Below are 21111 nucleotides of genomic sequence, written 5' to 3' on the forward strand. Positions count from 1 at the left end.
GCTAATGGGCTCCATGATCACTGCAGATGGTGACAGCAGTCACGAAATTAAAAGACGCCTGCTTTTTGGGAGAAAAGCAATGACAAACCTAGACAGCATCTGAAAAAGCAGAGACATCACCTTGCCAACCAAGGTCTGTATAGTTAAAGCTATGGTTTTCCCAGTAGTGATGTATGGAAGTGAGAGCTGGACTATAAAGAAGGCTGATCGCCGAAGAATGGATGCTTTTGAATTCTGGTGCTGGAGGAGACTCTTGAGAGTCCCATGGACTGCAAGAAGATCAAACCTCTCCATTCGGAAGGAAATCAGCCCTGAGTGCTCACTGGAAGGACAGATCCTGAAGCTGAGGCTCCAAGACTTTGGCCACCTCATGAGAAGAGAAGACTCCCTGGAAAAGACCCTGATGTTGGGGAAGATGGAGGGCACAAGGAGAAGGGGATGGCAGAGGACGAGATGGTGGGACAGTGTTCTCGAAGCTACCAGCATGAGTTTGACCAAACTGGGGGAGGCAGTGGAAGACTGGAGTGCCTGGCGTGCTCTGGTCCATGGGGCCACGAAGAGGCGGACACAACTAAACAACTAAACAACAACAACATATTTGCAAGCCTTGGGTCAGGGCAGAATTTTCAGTTTTTGCTGCTGTGTTTTTTTGTTTTTTTTAAACCCCAGGAATAATAAACAGTCCTGTCTTGTGGAGTGCCAGAGAGCTGGCAAAGCCTTTCGGTTCCAGATAGCGAGATGGATGGGCGCTTCGTCACCTCATTAGTCTCGCTCATTAGCAGGGGAGGAGGGGAAGAAGGGCTTTTTCTGCTTTTCCCTGGACAAATTGCCTCCCACCTCCTGATGCCCGGGGTAATTAATGGGGTGATGCTGGCAGCTGTCTGTGGAAGGAGAGGGCTCCATCCTCGCCTTCTGGGCTCATTAGGAGAGAGAGATCGGTTGGTGTCTGGGGCTGCTCCATTTAGCTTTGTTTAAGAAAGGGGTTTCCAGCCTCTGCTGTTGGAGGGAAAATAATAGATGCTCCCGGTCTCTGAAAGGGGCCCCTCTGCTTGCGGAATCCGGAAGGCAGCGAAGGCCTGGAATAATAATAATAATAATAATAATAATAATAATAATAATAATAATTTATTTATACCCCGCCCATCTGGCTGAGTTTCCCCAGCCACTCTGGGCAGCTTCCAATCGAATGTTAAAAACAATACAGCATTAAATATTAAAAGCTTCCCTAAACAGGGCTGCCTTCAGATGTCTTAAAGATAAGATAGCTGCTTATTTCCTTCACATCTGGTGGGAGGGCGTTGCACAGGGCGGGCACCACCACCGAGAAGGCCCTCTGCCTGGTTCCCTGTAACTTGGCTTCTCGCAGTGATGGAACTGCCAGAAGGTCCTTGGAGTTGGACCCCGGTGTCCAGGGTGGAGACGCTCCTTCAGGTATACAGGACCGAGGCTGTTTAGGGCTTTAAAGGTCAGCACCAATGCTCAGAAACGTACTGGGAGCCAATGTAGGTCTTTCAAGACTGGTGTTATGTGGTCCCGGCGACCGCTCCCAGTCCCCAGTCTAGCTGCCGCATTCTGGATTAGTTGTAGTTTCCAGGTCACCTTCAAAGGTAGCCCCACATAGAGCGCATTGCAGTACTCCAAGCAAGAGATAACCAGAGCATGCACCACTCTGGCGAGACAGTCCGCAGGCAGGTAGGGTCTCATCCTGAGTACCAGGTGGAGCTGGTAGACAGCTGCCCTGGACACAGAATTAACCTGTGCCTCCATAGACAGCTGTGAGTCCAGAATGACTCCCAGGCTGTGCACCTGGTCCTTCAGGGGCACAGTTGCCCCATTCAGGACCAGGGAGTCCTCCACACCCGCCTGCCCCCCATCCCCCAAGAACAGTACTTCTGTCTTGTCAGGATTAATCCTCAATCTGTTGCCGCCATGCAGCCTCCAAGTGGAATGCAATGGCAAGCTGGGTTGGATGGCTGCACCTGCAGGCAGACAACTTGCTGAATTTCTTTTTCTCTTCTCTCCCTCCAACGTTTCTCCAAGGAAGACAGGGTCATTCTCTTCCACACCAGGAAGCTTCTCCCTCCTTCTGTCTCACCGGAGACATAGATGTCATACAACCATATGCAGTTCATCTGTCCCTTCGAGCCACTCAAAACCTCTCAGCTTAACCTGCACCGCAGGATTGTTGTAATGAGAAAAAAAAAGGGCGAAGGAAAGGATCATTTAAGCACCTTTAGCAGATCAGTGGAATGAAATGTTAGCTGTAAGCTGCCTTGCGTTAATAATAATAATAATAATAATAATAATAATAATAATAATAATGGAAACTGTGAGAATGATCAGGAACATATACAGTGGTACCTCGGGTTACATACACTTCAGGTTACAGACTCTGCTAACCCAGAAATAGTGCTTCAGGTTAAGAAATTTGCTTCAGGATGAGAACAGAAATCGTGCTCCTGCGGCGCAGCAGGAGGCCCCATTAGCTAAAGTGGTGCTTCAGGTTAAGAACAGCTTCAGGTTAAGTACAGACCTTCAGAACGAATTAAGTACTTAACCTGAGGTACCACTGTAAAAAGGTAAAGGACCCCTGACAGTTAAGTCCAGTCGCAAACGACTCTGGGGTTGCGGTGCTCGCTTTACTGGCCGAGGGAGCTGATGTTTGTCCACAGACAGGTTTTTCCACATCATGTGTCCAGCATGACTAAGCCGCTTCTGGCGAAACCAGAGCAGCACACGGAAACGCTGTTTACCTTCCCACCGGAGTGGTACCTGTTTATCTACTTGCGCTGGTGTGCTTTCGAACTGCTAGGTTGGCAGGAGCTGGGACTGAGCAACAAGAGCTCACCCCGTCGCGGGGATTCGAACTGCCGACCTTCTGATCGGCAAGCCCTAGGCTCTGTGGTTTATACCACAGCGCCACCCACATCCCTACACATCAGGAACATACCAGAGAGTAAATCCTATTGAACTCAGTGGGACTTAGGGTTGCAGTGTAAGGCTACACAGTCTTTACCCAGTTACCTGGGAACAAGCTGCATTGAATACAATGGGACTTACTTCTAAGTAGATATGTAAAGGCTTGCAGAGTAAGACTCAATTTACAATAAAGGAATAAACACCATGCATTTCTTTAAAAAATTGCAAGCTGCTGATGCATTGCATTCAAAGAAATTAAAGTCGATTGTTTAACATTTTCCTTCAAAATTATAGGAAGGGCTTCACCATTTCCTTCATTTGTTGCAGGTGTTTTATTTTTGGTATAAACAGGACTCTGTTTTTGCACCCACATACAAAGGCCATTTTTTATTTTTCTTCAAGACATGGAAGGGAGGAAAAAGGAAAACATTCTGGGCTCAAATCAGAAACCGGAATGTGGCCTCTTAGACCGAAGAGCAAACACGGAAGAACTTTTGAGAGATGTTGCTGCGCATTCAGAGCATGTGCAATCCAGAGACCTTCTCTCAAATCACACCAGAACTCTTTCCGCAAAGAGATTTCTCTCATCTTGAAGAGGGACATGTTTAGGAAGTGGGACCAGACTTTAAAAGGAGTTGGGACTAATCCTGAGTGGCTGGGATTAAGCTGGAAGCAATGAAGGATTATCATTTTTTCAAAAGACAGGGTGTTTCATAAAGGGCTGTGGGTATTTGTTATGTGCCTGGAGCCTTAAAGGTGGAGGGAGGGAGGAAAGGAAGGTGTCTTCTAGCAAAAACTCCTCCAAGCTGGTGCCTTCCATCAACTTGGATGTCTCTAAAAGAGGAGGAGAGAAATTCATGGAGGAGGAGTGAAGTGAAGGACATGAGGCAGGAGTTGATAATGCAGGTGAGCTGCGCACAGGTGGGCTGCATGCAAGCTGCTGGCCAGCTCTGTGGAGGCTCATTTTATTGAGACAAATATGCAAACCAGACAGATACATTTTGGGCTGTGACCTTTACACATCTTCCGTGTGGGATGTAAACACAGGAGCAGTCAATGACAACATTCCTAGAGTGTACATGTTAGAACATGGGGAGGGATGTCTGTCTAGCAAGCAGGTAAACTTCCTGGGGACGGACTTCCTCCGCATGTGACCAGAGGTGGGTGTGGCCTCACTTGTGCAGGTAAATGATAAAAGCACAGGGCAGGCAGCCATATCTCTCTCTCCCATCTTCATCTTCTGAAAGAGCAACATGCCCTCTTGGCTCTCAGCCAAGAGAGGACAGTACTATCTTCCTATAAGATAGATTCTAAGTGTATGTAACCTTTTTAAAGCTGTCTGCCTTCTGGGATCATATTGTGAACAGAACGTGAGTAAACTCTTTTATACTTTTATAAAGACTGTGTCGTGTCTTGTATTTTAAGAGGGAACAAAAGGGGAAATTACCAGAGTAATTATTATAGAGGTTCTAGCGAACCTGTGCAAGCGTTACCGTTGCGAACTTAAAAGGGAATGTCATAAACTCTGCTGATATTTTGGGAACTTGTTAGCACAAGTTGGATAAGGATATAATTAGTCAATATATCCTCTCCTGCACCCCAGAACATTCCCACATTCCGGTCCCGAGATCGTGGGGGTGGTACAAAGTTATTTTGGCACCTGTTTCCACCACGTCATTTTCCCCTTGCACAGTGTATGACGAAGGAGACAAAAGGTCTCAGGGACAAAGGTTACAGACAGGACACCACAGACAGACCACTGAGACCACAAAAGGTCAGACAGAGGGAACGATGTTCAGAGAGCTGTGGCTTGTCTGGGGGGGGGTGCCCCACACCCCAGGGTCACGTGTGCAGGCAGGCAGACTGTGGCTGCCTGCTGGTGGGGTGTGTGCTCCCTCCGGATGCCACTTCCCACTCCGCGATCATCCCTACAGAGGAGAGGGTTCTTGAGGGCTCCTGGCTATGCATTGCCACCACAGTTGGAGGCAGCCGCGCTTTTGAACCCCAGTTCCTGGAAACCACAAGAGGGGAGAGTGTTTTTCTTGTCCTTGATTCCTTTGTGGGCTTCCCATAATGGGCTTCTGGTTGGCCACTGTGAGAACAGGATGCTGGCTGAGATGGCCCAGTGGTACGGTTGCCATATTTCAAAAAGTAAAAACCAGGAATCATAGAATCCTAGAGTTGGAAGAGACCACAAGGGCCATCGAGTCCAACCCCCTGCCAAGCAGGAAACACCATCAGAGCACTCCTGACATATGGTTGTCAAGCCTCTGCTTAAAGACCTCCAAAGAAGGAGACTCCACCACACTCCTTGGCAGCAAATTCCACTGTCAAACAGCTCTTACTGTCAGGAAGTTCTTCCTAATGTTTAGGTGGAATCTTCTTTCTTGTAGTTTCGATCCATTGCTCCGTGTCCGCTTCTCTGGAGCAGCAGAAAACAACCTTTCCCCCTCCTCTATGTGACATCCTTTTATATATTTGAACATGGCTATCATATCACCCCTTAACCTCCTCTTCTCCAGGCTAAACATGCCCAGCTCCCTTAGCCGTTCCTCATAAGGCATCGTTTCCAGGCCTTTGACCATTTTGGTTGCCCTCCTCTGGACACGTTCCAGTTTGTCCGTGTCCTTCTTGAACTGTGGTGCCCAGAACTGGACACAGTACTCCAGGTGAGGTCTGACCAGAGCAGAATACAGTGGCACAATTACTTCCCTTGATCAGGAAGACATCCTGAAAGTTGTTGAGTTGTTTTTTTTACATAAACGCCAATTTTTTTTGGCAATTTTTCAACTGACTTGCCTAAGATCCAGGACAAAGTGGTGCCTTTTGGAAATTCCCCTGGACATCAATTCTGCCTTCGAAATCATGGTAATTGTTATGTACTTATCCTGGGCCAGCAGGGGGATACTGTAGATAGTTTTCACTCAGGTCCACATATGCAAATAAGGGATTGAAAGTGACGTTCAGTGATTGGATAGTTACAGAAAGTTGTTACTGTTGCTTTGTAGTTGAGCTCCATATAAGCAGGCTGGCTGAACCCTTCAGTTCAGTTCTGTTCTGGCCTGTGAATAAACAAGAATCGCTGTGTCGTCTGATATGTTCACCCACAACTTAACAGTAATCCCTGGTAAAATCTGGACTTACGGCAGCCCTGCCAATGGCCATATAGCTACAGAGATCTTCTCATGTTCCTAAGGGCCTCCTGCACCCGTGAGCTCCCAGAGATATCTGGCTACCCATCGCTGGAAAGAAACAGTGAACCAGAACGAATTTTGATTTGATACAGAAGATCTCTTTCCATGCTGTTTTGTTTTTTTAAAATAATACTGGAACCATCCCCACCCTGTATTTTGACAGGAATGTGTGCATGTTCTTTTAGGGGCAATGGAGTCATTCTCCTTAAAATAGCGCTCCGACATTAGCCTTCCCAGCTTCGAGAAGGGTGATGTCACCAGGAGGACAATGTCACCAGGGAACTGGAACGCCGGCTTCCGACAAGCTAGCCGGCAAAGGCAAATTGGCAAAGACTCTAGGCTGCTGGGAGCTTGCAGCAGAAGTGTGGGGTTGCCTCTGTGTGGCATGCATGGTAGATCTTGGGCAAAGCTTCTACTTGTCACAACAACCTTGAACGGTAGCTCCAGCTTGGCTGGGGAAAAGGAGGGTGCAAGATGGAGCTTAGGATCTCGAGTGCATTTGTGAGTGAGATTGTGCACGCTATAAACACTGACAACTGGGAAACACTGGCCTGCGAGTGCTCCAGTTGGAGAGCAGCCTTTACCAAAGGTGTCCTGGGCTTTGAAGACACTCGAACTCAGCACGCAAGGGAGAAACATGCTAAGAGCTAGACTGGTGACTGGGAGCGGCTGCCGAGACCACATAACACCGGCCTTGAAAGACCTACATTGGCTCCCAGTACGTTTCCAAACACAATTCAAAGTGTTGGTTGGTGCTGACCTTGAAAGCCCTAAATGGCCTTGGCCCAGTATACCTGAAGGAGTGGCTCCACCTCCATCATTTTGCCCAGACACTGAGGTCCAGCACCAAGAACCTTCTGGTGGTTCCCTCACTGCGAGAAGCCAAGTTACGGGGAACCAGGCAGAGGGCCGTCTCGGCGGTGGCACCCTCCCTGTGGAACACCCTCCCACCAGATGTCAAAGAGAACAACAACTACCAGACTTTTAGAAGACATATGAAGGCAGCCCTGTTTAGGGAAGCTTTTAATGTTTGATGTATTATGGTATTTTAATATTTTTTTGGAAGCCGCCCAGAGTGGCTGGGGAATCCCAGCCAGATGGGTGGGGTATAAATAATAAATTATTCTTATTCTTATTTTTATTCTTATTATATGAGATGCCAAAATAACTTGGCTAGCCTTGGTTGCCATGCCCCATGCCTGGCGGGCGGCAAGGTGCCTTGGGTCCAAAGAGCCCTGCGGTAACCAGAGTCTTTGTTTTTTGTTGACCACTACCTTGTGGCCTGAGACAAACTGGACCTTTGCCTCCGGAACGAACATCTGAAGAGCAGGTTGCAAAGTGTGTTCCTCCGGTTTTGCTTCCCAGATTTAATAGATGAAATCAGATTCCACCAAGCAGAGCAGAGGCCAGAGTGAGTCTGACCGCCACACAGAGAGAGCTCCATCATCTCGGGAGCAGCGGGGGTTGAGCTGTGATTGCATTAGGCCATCTGGGAAGCAGGAAAGTCCAGCTCTTCGCCTTTTTTCCAGAGCTTCAGACGATGTACACTGGCTGCAAGTCAGGAGGGGGGGGAGCAGGGCCCACAGCCAGGTCACTGCTGTGAACACATAAGGTCGTAACAAGAGCTCTGCTGCGTCTTTTTCTTCTTTGGCCATCCCTCGTAGCCAAGGAAGATTGTCTTCCATAAACATGGTTTTAACAATGAGTCCGTAAGTGACTGCGGAGGCCAATTCTGGATCCACATGTCATTCCACAGTGGGGACGTTGGTTTCCAGGTGGGAGTTAATCACGGTGAGGGTTTGCCAAGTGTGCCTTCCTCTTAGCACATCTCTCCCTTGCGTCCCGAGTTTGAGCATCTTCAAAGCCCATGACACCTTTGGTAAAGGCTGTTCTCCAACTGGAGCATTCACAGGCTAGTGTTTCCCAGTTGTTGATGTTTATACTACATTTAATTTTTTTTTTTTTATAGATTTGCCTTGAGAGAGTTTTTGAACCTCTTTTGTTGACCGTCAGCATTACGCTTTCCATTTTTAAGTTTGGAATAGAGTAGTTGCTTTGGAAGACGATCATCAGGCATCCGCACAACATGGCCAGTCCAACGAAGTTGATGTTGAAGATTCTCAATCTTAGGGTTGTGGCTTTGAGCCCCACCTTGGGCAAAAAAGTTCCTGCATTGAGGGGGGGGGGGAGGAACAAGATGACCCTCATGGTCCCTTCCAGCTCTACCGTTCTATGATTCTATGAATCTCAGCTAAAAGAATGCAGGAATCACATTAATCTAGGGTTACCATAGAATCATAGAATCATAGAGTTGGAAGAGACCACAAGGGCCATCGAGTCCAACCCCCTGCCAAGCAGGAAACACCATCAGAGCACTCCTGACATATGGTTGTCAAGCCTCTGCTTAAAGACCTCCAAAGAAGGAGACTCCACCACACTCCTTGGCAGCAAATTCCACTGTCAAACAGCTCTTACTGTCAGGAAGTTCTTCCTAATGTTTAGGTGGAATCTTCTTTCTTGTAGTTTGGAACCATTGCTCCGTGTCCGCTTCTCTGGAGCAGCAGAAAACAACCTTTCTCCCTCCTCTATGTGACATCCTTTTATATATTTGAACATGGCTATCATATCACCCCTTAACCTCCTCTTCTCCAGGCTAAACCTGCCCAGCTCCCTTAGCCGTTCCTCGTAAGGCATCGTTTCCAGGCCTTTGACCATTTTGGTTGCCCTCCTCTGGACACGTTCCAGTTTGTCAGTGTCCTTCTTGAACTGTGGTGCCCAGAACTGGACACAGTACTCCAGGTGAAGTCTGAGCAGAGCAGAATACAGTGGCACTATTACTTCCCTTGATCTAGATGCTATACTCCTATTGATGCAACCCAGAATTGCATTGGCTTTTTTAGCTGCCGCGTCACACTGTTGGTTCATGTCAAGTTTGTGGTCAACCAAGACTCCTAGATCCTTTTCACATGTACTGCTCTCAAGCCAGGTGTCCCTGGTTCCCGGGGACAGTCCCCAGATTTGCAAATCTCTCCCCGGACAAATTCCATCCCCGGAATGTCCCCAGATTTGCAAATCTGTCCCAGAGAAACGTGGCAGCGGCAGCTTCAGCAGCCCAGAGCCAGCCTGGTAGCGCAATTGGCTCTGGCTGTCTTCAAGAGCGGTTCGCTGCCACTGCCACTGCTGAAGGGGAACCGGGGACATCTGGCAGAACAGATCTCCTGCCCCCTTCCCCCTTTGTTTGACAGACTGGGGGAGGCTTGGGAGTGGCAGGCAGGTGGCCATTGCCCAGGAGGGATGCAAGGGGCACTGTTTCTCTGCCAGCCATGGTGCAAACCCCTTCTTTCACACCCTGTGAATGGGGTAACTGTGCCCCTGAAGGACCAGGTGCGCAGCCTGGGAGTCATTCTGGACTTACAGCTGTCCATGGACGCACAGGTTAATTCTGTGTCCAGGGCAGCTGTCTACCAGCTTCGTCTGCCTGCAGATGCATCAAGCCAGGCCTGCTTGCCATTGCATTCCGGTTAGAGGATGGATGGTGGCCAACAAATTGAGGTTGAATCCTGACAAGACAGAAGTACTGTTTTTATGGGACAGGGGGCTGGCGAGTATGGAGGATTCCCTGGTCCTGAATGGGGTAACTGTGCCCCTGAAGGACCAGGTGCACAGTCTGGGAGTCATTTTGGACTAAAAATCTCCATGGAGGCGCAGGTCAATTCTGTGTCAGGGCGGCTGTCTACCAGCTCCATCTGGTACGCAGGATGAGACCCTACCTGCCCACGGACTGTCTCGCCAGAGTGGTGCATGCTCTGGTTATCTCCCGCTTGGACTACTGCAATGCGCTCTACGTGGGGCTACCTTTGAAGGTGACCCGAAAACTACAACTAATCCAGAATGCGGCAGCCAGACTGGTGACTGGGAGCGGCCGCCGAGACCACATAACACCGGTCTTGAAAGACCTACACTGGCTCCCAGTACGTTTCCGAGCACAATTCAAAGTGTTGGTGTTGACCTTTAAAGCCCTAAACGGCCTCGGTCCTGTATACCTGAAGGAGCGTCTCCATCCCCATCGTTCTGCCCGGACACTGAGGTCCAGTGCCGAGGGCCTTCTGGCGGTTCTCTTGCTGTGAGAAGCCAAGTTACAGGGGACCAGGCAGAGGGCCTTCTCGGTAGTGCCGCCCGCCCTGTGTAACGCCCTCCCTTCAGATGTGAAGGAAATAAGCAGCTATCTTATCTTTAAAAGACATCCTGTTTAGGGAGGTTTTTAATATTTAATGCTGTATTGTTTTAACACTTGATTAGAAGCTGCCCAGTGTGGCTGGGGAAACTGAGCAAGATGGGTGGGGTATAAATAATAAATTAACAGGTAATTGCGAAGGAACCACATGTTTTGCATGCTGTCTGGAAGCAGACCCTGTCAAAGAAATACGTACACCCTCGGAACTCCCCGCCACTTGAGCAAGACGAGCAGCCTATTTTTGTAACTATTACGAAAGCCCAGCTTCTTTTCAGAGACTGAAATGACAACATTCAGCCAGTTGGGTCGGGATGAGAGAGAGCTGATGCCTTCAAGACACATTCTCTGGTATGTTAATGGAAATCAACTGTGATCGTGGCAGATCATATAAATAGCTTGCCCCCAAGGGCACAGCGTGTGTGCATTTATAGCATTTAAGGTCAGCGTGCAATGCAAAAGCCCCTCTCTTGCCTCAGCCTGTCCCTGCAAGACTGCAGAAGCTGGAGAGTTGCCCCCAGTTATTATGAATAACCCTATTTAAATCAGACTATGTTGGGTGAAATAGTCTTTTAAGAGCTTAGGGTACATCAGCTAGAGATCTAAAAATAGATATGAGAAGGGTTAATGATACTCTGTGCTAGGCAAATCAGTCAGGACTGTGGGTCCAGGGCTACCCTGACCTGATAGCAGATGCCATTCCAGACAGGGAATTGTAGAATTGCAGAACTGAAAGGGACCCCTAAGGGCCATCTAGTCCAGCCCCCTGCAATGCAGGAACCGCAGCTGGAGAATCCCTGGCAGGGGCCACCCAGTCCCTGTTTTGTTGTTGTTGTTGTTTAGTCGTGTCCGACTCTTCGTGACCCCCTGGACCAGAGCACGCCAGGCCCTCCTGTCTTCCACTGCCTCCCGCAGTTTGGTCAGACTCATGTTTGTAGCTTCGAGAACACTGTCCCACCATCTCGTCCTCTGTCGTCCCCTTCTCCTTGTGCCCTCCATCTTTCCCAACATCAGGGTCTTTTCCAGGGAGTCTTCTCTTCTCATAAGGTGGCCAAAGTCTTGGAGCCTCAGCTTCAGGATCTGTCCTCTCAGTGAGCACTCAGGGCTGATTTCCTTCAGAATGGAGAGGTTTGATCTTCTTGCAGTCCATGGGACTCTCAAGAGTCTCCTCCAGCACCAGAATTCAAAAGCATCCATTCTTCGGCGATCAGCCTTCTTTATGGTCCAGCTCTCACTTCCATACATCACTACTGGGAAAACCAGAGCTTTCACTATACGGACCTTTGTCGGCAAGGTGATGTCTCTGCTTTTTAAGATGCTAGTCCCTGTTTAAAAACCTCAAATGAAGGAGGAAATTAAGAAATTTTGGATAGTAGTACACGAAGAACTAAAGACGATGTTGAAAATATCAATAACAAAGAAACCAGAGACATATCTCCTTGGATTGATAGACGAAGAGATACCACGGGGGCGGGGGGGGGGAGAGAATTTTTCTATATGCGAGTACAGCTGCTAGAATAGTGATTGCTGCTAGGTGGAAGTCACAAACTATACCCACAAAGGAGGAATGGATTTGTGAACTAAATGAATATTTAATCTTGCCAAAATTAACTGCTATAATAAGAAACCGGTCAAATCAAAAATTAAAAAAGGAGTGGAAATGTTTTGATGAATATATGGCAAAATATTGCTCAAAAATATATATGCTAATATGCCTAGATTAAAATGTGAAGTACTGGATGGAAGAAAAATTAGTAAGGAAAGATCATAAGAATATATAGATGATTTGAGAAGGTTGTAGAATGCAAAGATTATTGTAAATTGTATAATGTGGAGGAAATCATGTGGGGGTGGAGGGAAGTGGGAGGAGAAAAGAATAATATGATGGACTGAGGAAATAGAAATGTAAATGTATGGGGGGATGGGGAGGAAATGGTGTTGGCTTTGGTACATCTGTATTGTAAAGTAATATGTGAAAACCAATAAAAAAGAAAAGTAAAACACAAAAACAGAAAAAACCTCAAATGAAGGAGATATTGACAGAGAAAAGTGACCAAGATGATCAGGGGTCTAGAAGCCAAGCCTGATGAGGAACAGTTGAAGGAGCTAGGGATGTTGAGCCTGGAAAAGAGGAGACTGAGAGGAGATATGAGAGCCATCTCCAAGCTGTGGGATGTGAAACACAAGAGCAGTCAGGTACAACATTCCTAGAGTGAACATGGTTATACATGGGGAGGGATGTTTGTCCAGCCAGCAGGTAAACGTCCTGTTTCCCTCTGGGCTGGGACAGACTTCCTCTACATGTGACTAGAGGTGGGCGTGGCCTCACCTGTGCAGGTAACGACAAAAGCAAAGGGCAGGGCAGCCATCTCTCTCTTTTTCACCACATGAATTGAAGAAACAACATCTGCTTAGCCAAAGATGCCCTCTTGGCTCCCAGCCAAGAGAGGACAAAGGGACTGTCTTCTTATAAGATAGATTCCAAGTGTATGTTACTTCATTAAGCTAAGTCTGCCTTCTGGGATCTGATTGTGAACAGAATGTGAGTAAACTCTTTTAATACTTTTGTAAAAGACTGTGTCGTCTCTTCTATTTTATGAGGGAATAAGGGGAAATTACCAGGATAGTTATTATAGAGGTTTTAGCGAGCCTGAGCAAACGCTGCCGTTGCAAACTTAATATAAAGGGGAATGTTTTACTCTGCTGATATTGGGAACCTGTTAACACAAGTTGGATAAGGATATAATCAGATAATATATCCTCTCCTGCATCCGTGAACATTCCCACACAAGCATCCAAAGGGCTGCCCCAAACAGCATAACTAATGGTCAGGGATGGTGGGAATTGGAATCGCATGGCTTGACAATGATGGAAGACGGAGCATGCTTGTTTTCTGCTGCTCTGGAAGGTAGGACTCAAACCAGTAACAACAACAACAACTTATTTATACCCTCCCACTGGCTGGGTTTCCCCAGCGACTCTGGGCGGCTCCCAACAGAATACAGTGGTACCTCTAGATACGAACGGGATCCGTTCCAGAGCCCCGTTCACATCTAGAAGCAAACGTAACCAGTGACGGCACGTCTGCGCATGCGTGCGTTGCTTTTTGTCGCTTCTGAGCATGCGTGTGACGTCATTTTGAGCATCTGCGCATGCGCAAGCGGCGAATCCCAGAAGTAACCCGCTCCATTACTTCCGGGTTGCCGCAGAGCGCAACTGGAATGCGCTCAACCTGAAGCACATTCAACCCGAGGTATGACTGTAGTAAAAAAACACACACACAAAAATCAAACATTAAAAACTTCCCTAAACAGGGCTGCTTTCAGATGTCTTCTCAAAGTCAGATACAGTGGTACCTCGGGTTAAGAACTTAATTCGTTCTGGAGGTCCATACTTAACCTGAAACTGTTCTTAACCTGAGGTACCACTTTAGCTAATGGGGCCTCCTGCTGCTGCCATGCCACTGGAGCATGATTTCTGTTCTCATCCTGAAGCAAAGTTCTTAAACCGAGGTACTATTTCTGGGTTAGCAGAGTCTGTAACCTGAGGCGTCTGTAACCTGAAGCGTATGTAACCCGAGGTACCACTATAGTTGTTTATTTCTTTGACATCTGATGGGAGGGCGTTCCACAGGGCGGGTGCCACCACCGAGAAGGCCCTCTGCCTGGGTCCCTGTAACTTCGCTTGTCTGGGCTGCAGAATGGGGGTGGAGATGCTCCTTCAGGTATACAGGACCGAGGCCATTTAGGGCTTTCAAGGTCAGCACCAACACTTTGAATTGTGCTCAGAAATGTACCTGGAGCCAATGTAGGTCTTTCAAGATGCAGAAATATGCAGCTGTCCCATACAGGTATTGAACCTGCAACTTTGACGTTATCAACACTACGCTCCAACGAACTGAGCGATCCAGGATGATGATTATATATATATTTTATACCTCGCTTTTTCCCCTGACAGGGACACAAGGCACTTTACAGATCAGATCAGAACAGCTAAAACCACAGAAAGGTAACAACCATTTAAAAACTACTAAACATTAATAGAATTAAAACTATCTATCATCTATCTATCTATCTATCTATCTATCTATCTAATTAAGAACATACCAGTAATTACAATAAGTAGCGTCAGCCCTTTCATTAAAAACCCAGCCAGGTGGGTGGGGTATAAATAATAATAATAATAATAATAATAATAATAATTATTATTATTGCAGGGGGTTGGACTAGATGATCCTCAGGGTCCCTCCCAACTCTACAATTCTATGATTCTCTCTCCCCCCCCCATCATTGCATCAATGGCTTGTTGCAGAATAAACCACTGAAAAGCAAAACAAAACAAAACAAAACACAGGCTCATGCAATAACCATTTCCTGCTCTGTAACCGCAAAATGTGCACTCTGACCCATTACCTCCCTTTTCATAATGAGTATCGAGCTTTGCACATGATAACAGGTTCTAAAATCCCTAGGAGCAGCTGATTTTGCAGGGACGGTATCAGAGCAAGCGTTCTGTACTGCAACGACAAAGGACACTCCCGGCTGTATCTGCACGCTTGCAAACAGGTAGACCTGCCTCTGCAAACTGTCGTAGATACGGAAAAAACCCTGCAAATGAGAGGAAAGAGAAGAATGTTCCTGCGCAGGCAAACATCTCATAACGCTGGGCTGCTTTAGACAGGTAATTACAAGGCAGATCATCAGGCACCGTGCAGATTGACTAAAGCTTGCTTGCGCATATGGTTGGACCTGTGGGAAACAAGGAGGAGAGCGCAGAAGGAGGCAGCCAGCCAGCCAGCTGAATGAGTTTCGCCTGCGCAGAGCACAGAATTCAGCAGTGGCTCCCTGCAACACAGCAAAGCGCGACACACGTACAAGCACAGCCGCTCAGTCCCAGTTGCGGGAACAAACATCAAATGCTTCTCACGAGCGCAAGAGGGGAGATTATCCTGCTGCGCTGTTAGGAAAACAATCAGAGCCAAAGATCTGCGCAAAGTTTGCTCCTGTTCCAGAAACTGCATGATGTGAAACAGGATTGAAATCATCATCATCATCATCATTTTATTTCTATGCCGCCTTTCCTTAGTTAAAACAATGCTCAAGGTGGCTTACAACATGGCAAGATTTACATAAAATAAAGAAATTCCTTCCAGTAGCACCTTAGAGACCAGCTAAGTTTGTTATTGGTATGAGCTTTCGTGTGCATGTTTCAGTGTATCTGAAGAAGTGTGCATGCACACGAAAGCTCATACCAGTAACAAAATTAGTTGGTCTCTAAGGTGCTACTGGAAGGAATTTTTTATTTTGTTTTGACTATGGCAGACCAACACGGCTACCTACCTGTAACAAGATTTAAATAATTACCAACATAACAAAAGTCATAAACAATAAATAAAGCACGTCAAAAAGCACACAACCAAATGGAAAACAATTTCAGTCCTGCTGTTTAAGATAACGCATTGTTTCTGCTACTTGTCGACTTGCAGTTTATGGGAAGAATAATCTCCGGATGATCACCAGCAGATTATTCTTCCCATAAACTGCAAGTCGACAAGTAGCAGAAACCATGCATGATCATAGAATCATAGAATCATAGAATGATAGAGTTGGAAGAGACCACAAGGGCCATCGAGTCCAACCCCCTGCCAAGCAGGAAACACCATCAGAGCACTCCTGACATATGGTTGTCAAGCCTCTGCTTAAAGACCTCCAAAGAAGGAGACTCCACCACACTCCTTGGCAGCAAATTCCACTGTCAAACAGCTCTTACTGTCAGGAAGTTCTTCCTAATGTTTAGGTGGAATCTTCTTTCTTGTAGTTTGGAACCATTGCTCCATGTCCGCTTCTCTGGAGCAGCAGAAAACAACCTTTCTCCCTCCTCTATGTGACATCCTTTTATATATTTGAACATGGCTCTCATATCACCCCTTAACCTCCTCTTCTCCAGGCTAAACATGCCCAGCTCCCTTAGCCGTTCCTCATAAGGCATCGTTTCCAGGCCTTTGACCATTTTGGTTGCCCTCCTCTGGACACGTTCCAGTTTGTCAGTGTCCTTCTTGAACTGTGGTGCCCAGAACTGGACACAGTACTCCAGGTGAGGTCTGACCAGAGCAGAATACAGTGGCACTATTACTCCCTTTGAACTCCCTGTCTTGACACTGGTAGGTCAAAATAATGTTTGGGTGTCAGACAAACTCCATCCGTTCCAACGCTATCATTCTATTTTTCAGGGTGGGGGAGACACCCCCAAGGAACATTTGACTAGAGCCCTGCCCCTTCTCCATAAGCATGTCACTGAGGAAGGAAAAACGTAGAACTGTTGAGCTGGATGGGACCCCAAGTGCAAAAGACCCCTTGCAATGAAGGAACCACACCAGAACTGTGTGTTGATTTATTTAATACATTTTATATACCACTTGATTGTTAAAACACACCCACCCACCCTCGAAGGCACTTTCAAAAAGAATAAAATAATAATCTTATTTAGTAAAAGCATTCAAAACGTTAAGAAGAAAATCAAAACCAGCAATGAACTTGAAAAACACACTGGCATTCTGATAGGTGGCCGTCCAACCTCTGTTTAGAAACCTCCAAGCAAGGAGAGTCCGCCATTTTCCAAATTGGCCATTCCACCATTGAACTGCTCTTTGTGTCAGGAAGTTCTCCCCAATGTTGAGTCAGTGTCAGGAGTGCGTGCAGGAGCCGGGCCCTGTGACTAATAGGACTTTGCAGGACAGGGGCCTTCAGAAGTTTGTTCTGAAGAGGCAAAGCACGGCCTCACAGGTGAGGCCGATTGCTAACTCACAGCACCTGGTGGCAAGAGCTGGGAAGGGATATAAGGTCAGGATTTCCCTTCGGCTCTTTGCCACAGCAACACGTTCCCTGCCTTGCTTCCTGATCCTCAGACCCCTGACTTCGTGACTCCTTGCTTCCTGATCCTCAGACCCCTGACCTTGTGACTCCTTGCTTCCTGATCCTCAGACCTCTGACTTCTTGACTCCTTGCTTCCTGATCCTCAGGCCCCTGACTTTGTGACTCCTTGCTTCTTGATCCACCAAGAAGGCCCTCTGCCTGGTTCCCTGTAACTTAGCTTCTCATAGGGAGGGAACCGCCAGAAGGCCCTCGGAGCTGGACCCAGGTGTCCGGGCTGAATGATGGGGGTGGAGATGCTCCTTCAGGGATACTGGACTGAGGCCATTTAAGGCTTTAAAGATCAGCACCTAAACTGTGCTCAGAAACGTACTGGGAGCCAATGCAGGTCTTTCAGGACTGGTGTTATATGGTCTCAGCGGCCGCTCCCAGTCACCAGTCTAGATGCTGCATTCTGGATTAGTTGTAGTTTCCAGGTCACCTTCAAAGGTGAGCCACGGAGAGCGCATTGCAGTAGTCCAAGCTGGAGATAACTAGAGCATGCACAACTCTGGCAAGACAGTCCGCGAGAAGGTAGGCACACCTGCACCCTGGGCCTTAGGTTGCCTACCCCTGTTCTTGAAGCTACCAGCGTGAGTTTGACCAAACTGCGGGAGGCAGTGGAAGACAGGAGAGCCTGGCGTGCTCTGGTCCAGGGGGTCACGAAGAGCCGGACACGACTAAACGACTAAACAGCAACAAAGGGAAAGTGGGACATTCTGGGATCAATTCAGAAACCGGGACGGCTTCTCTAAATCGGGGATTTCTCTGGAAAATAGGGGCACTTGGAGGGTCTGCTATAAATGGATCTTGTCTATCTAGATGTGTGTGTGTGTGTGGATATATACAGTGGTACCTCGGGTTAAGAACTTAATTCATTCCGGAGGTCTGTTCTTAACCTGAAACTGTTCTTAACCTGAAGTACCACTTTAGCTAATGGGGCCACGATTTCTGTTCTCATCCTGAAGCAAAGTTCTTAACCTGAGGTACTATTTCTGGGTCAACGGAGTCTGTAATATGAAGCGTCTGTAACCTGAAACATCTGTAACCCGAGGTACCACTGTATACAGAGTGTATATATATATATATATATAGAGAGAGAGAGAGAGAGAGAGAGAGAGAGAGAGAGAGGAAGGTGCTGGTTAGACTTTTCTGCAGCCAGGCAGTCCCCCCCCCAAAAAAAACAACAAAACACCCCCAGGCTGGCCTTGACGATGGCAAACCTGCTTCCAGGAGCTCACAGCCGCCGCCCCCCCCCCCATGGAAAAGAAAACCCTTCCGCACAATTCTTTGGCAAAAGCCACGGGGACAAAAGCTCTCTTCCCACGACAGGTGCTGCGGTCTCCCTTCCATGCCTGGAACCAGCCTGGGCTTGTTCCATGGAAATTTTGGGAGCTGGCCAGGATGCTGAAAGCCCCCAGCCCCCTGCGTGGTGGGGGCAGCTATTTTTTGCTTTCTCTCTGCCCCCCTCCCTCCGGCAGCCAGCTGCTTCTCTTGTGGCCAGGACGCTGGCACGGGACAGACAATTCTCAGCCTGTTTGCGTCCCCGTTTTCCAGAGGAAATCTGAGCAGGGCAGGCCATAGCCTGCCAATAAAACACAATAATTTGCCAGCCGGGTGCCTATATTTAGACGCCTGACAGGTGGCAGGGCTGGGAAGAGCACGGGAGCCAAATTCGAGCCCTGCCCCTCCGAGGGGAGCAGCGGCTAAGAGGCCTCGCTGCCACCCCAGCGATCAAGAGGGTGGAGAAATTCATGGAAGAGGAGAGGACCATCAATGACTCCTAGCCCCAAATGATAATGATGATGATGATGATAATAATAATAATAATAATAATAATAATAATAATAATACTTTTTTATTTAGACCCCGCCCTCCCTGGCCAGAACCGGGCTCAGGGCAGCTAGCACCAATAAAATTACAATAAAACATAATAGGAAAGGGGGGGGACATTTAAAATATGGGTTAAAATGCAATTTAAAATGCAGCCTCGTTTTAAAAGTCAAAACCATAAGGGGAGGGAAACATAAGGGTCAGACTGAGTCCAAACCAAAGGCCAGGTGGAACAGCTCTGTCTTGCAGGCCCTGCGGAAAGATGTCAAGTCCCGCAGTGCCCTGGTCTCTTGTGAGAGAGCGTTCCACCACGTCGGGGCCAGTGCTGAAAAGGCCCTGGCCCTAGTTGAGACCAGTCTAACCCCCTTGCGACTTGGGACCTCCAAAGTGTTGTCATTTGTGGACCTTAAGGTCCTCCGCGGAGCAGACCAGGAGAGGCGGTCCCGTAGGTATAAGGGTCCTAGGCTGTGTTCCACCTCCACAGTTGGAGGCAGTGGTGCTTCTAAATGCTCATTGCTGGAAACCACAGCAGGGGAGAATTTCTCCTGTGTTCGAATCCTGCTTGTGGATTTTCCTCTGGGGTGTCCGGTTGGTCACTGTGAGCAGAGGATGCTGGAATAGATGGGCCTTTGCCCTGATCCAGAAGGTTCTTATTGTTCTTATTACTTACCGTATTTTTCGCCCTATAGGACGCGCTTTTCCCCCTCCAAAAATGAAGGGGAAATGTGTGTGCGCCCTATGGGGCGAATGCAGGCTTTCGCTGAAGCCTGGAGAGCGAGAGGGGTTGGTGCGCACCGACCCCTCTCGCTCTCCAGGCTTCAGGAAGCTCTGCGCAACCCTCAGGAGACCGGCTCCGAGGGTTGGGCAGAGCTGCCTGCAGTCCCGGGCTCAGCGCAGCTCTGCGCGGCCGTCGGGAGTGGGGCGCGAAGTCCCGCTCGGCTCCTGGTGGCTGTGCAGAGCTGCCTGCGGTCCCGGGCTCAGCGCAGCGTCCTATGGGCTGGTGCGTCCTATGGGGCGCAAAATACGGTATTTCATGAAAATTTTACACTGCTTGTTGTAAAAACAACAACAACTCAAAGCAGTTTACAAAAGAAAAAACAGTGAAATCAGGGAGGAAAACACAACAACAACAACAACAACAACAACAACAACAACAACAACAAATTTTATTTTATACCCCGCCCTCCCTGGCCAGAGCTGGGCTTAGGGCAGCTGACACCAATAAAATCACAGTAAAAACACAATAGGGTGAAGGAAAAAACCACCAATTTAAAATACAGTTTAAAATACAGGTTAAAATGCAATTTAAAATGCAGCCTCATTTAAAAAGTAGCCGATAGACAACCATCCTAACTGTATTTCTAGCCAAAGTTAAAATAGTAAAACAGATTAAAATCACCTCAACTTTCTAAGCAACTGGGTAGGCTTGTTGAAACAAGACTGTTTTTATTTATTTGTTTTATTTATTTATTAAATTGATATACCGCCCTATACCTGGAGGTCTCAGGGCGCTTCACAGAAAAGATCACAATGTATATAATCAGAATAAAAACAACAACCCAATAACATTCCCCCCCCCCCCCATGAGCCACATTTTAAAAGGGTATAGGATGTCAATCAGGTCAATCAAAGGCCTGGTTAAAAAGGAACATTTTTGCCTGGTGCCTAAAGGTATGTAGTGAAGGCACCAGGCGGACTTCCCTGGGGAGAACAATCCACAGGCAGGGAGCCACAGCAGAGAAGGCCCTGCTCTCGTGTTGCCAGCCTCCGGACCTCTCGAGGAGGCGGCACACTTTTTTAGCAGGTGCTGAAAAGAGTGCAGTGAGGTCAGTGCTTCCTTCATTCCCTCTGAAGTGTGATGGGTAAAAAACAAAAAGGGGCAGATGGGACATGAAAAAGATTTAAGAGGCTCGGATTTGAGATCTCCAGGTTGATGGACTGTTGTAAGCCGATGGAACTGTTGGCAGGGGCCGAGACCGGGGAGGGGGGACGGTGAAAGAAAATTGGGAATTTAAAGTGTATATAT

The 21111-nt window shown here is 47.7% G+C and overlaps 1 long non-coding RNA gene across 1 annotated transcript in view; it reads right to left on the minus strand.

Moving 5' to 3' along the window:
• LOC307212073 overlaps nucleotides 1-13796 on the minus strand; it is a 198262-nt gene extending 184466 nt beyond the window's left edge. Inside the window, exon 1 of the long non-coding RNA XR_013836797.1 lies at nucleotides 13701-13796. This is a non-coding gene — a long non-coding RNA (uncharacterized lncRNA). The remainder of the gene's footprint in view (nucleotides 1-13700) is intronic.
• Between the last annotated feature and the right edge of the window lie 7315 nt (nucleotides 13797-21111).

This window comes from Podarcis cretensis (assembly GCF_951804945.1).
Source record: "Podarcis cretensis genome assembly, chromosome: 3".
Lineage (NCBI taxonomy): Eukaryota > Metazoa > Chordata > Lepidosauria > Squamata > Lacertidae > Podarcis > Podarcis cretensis.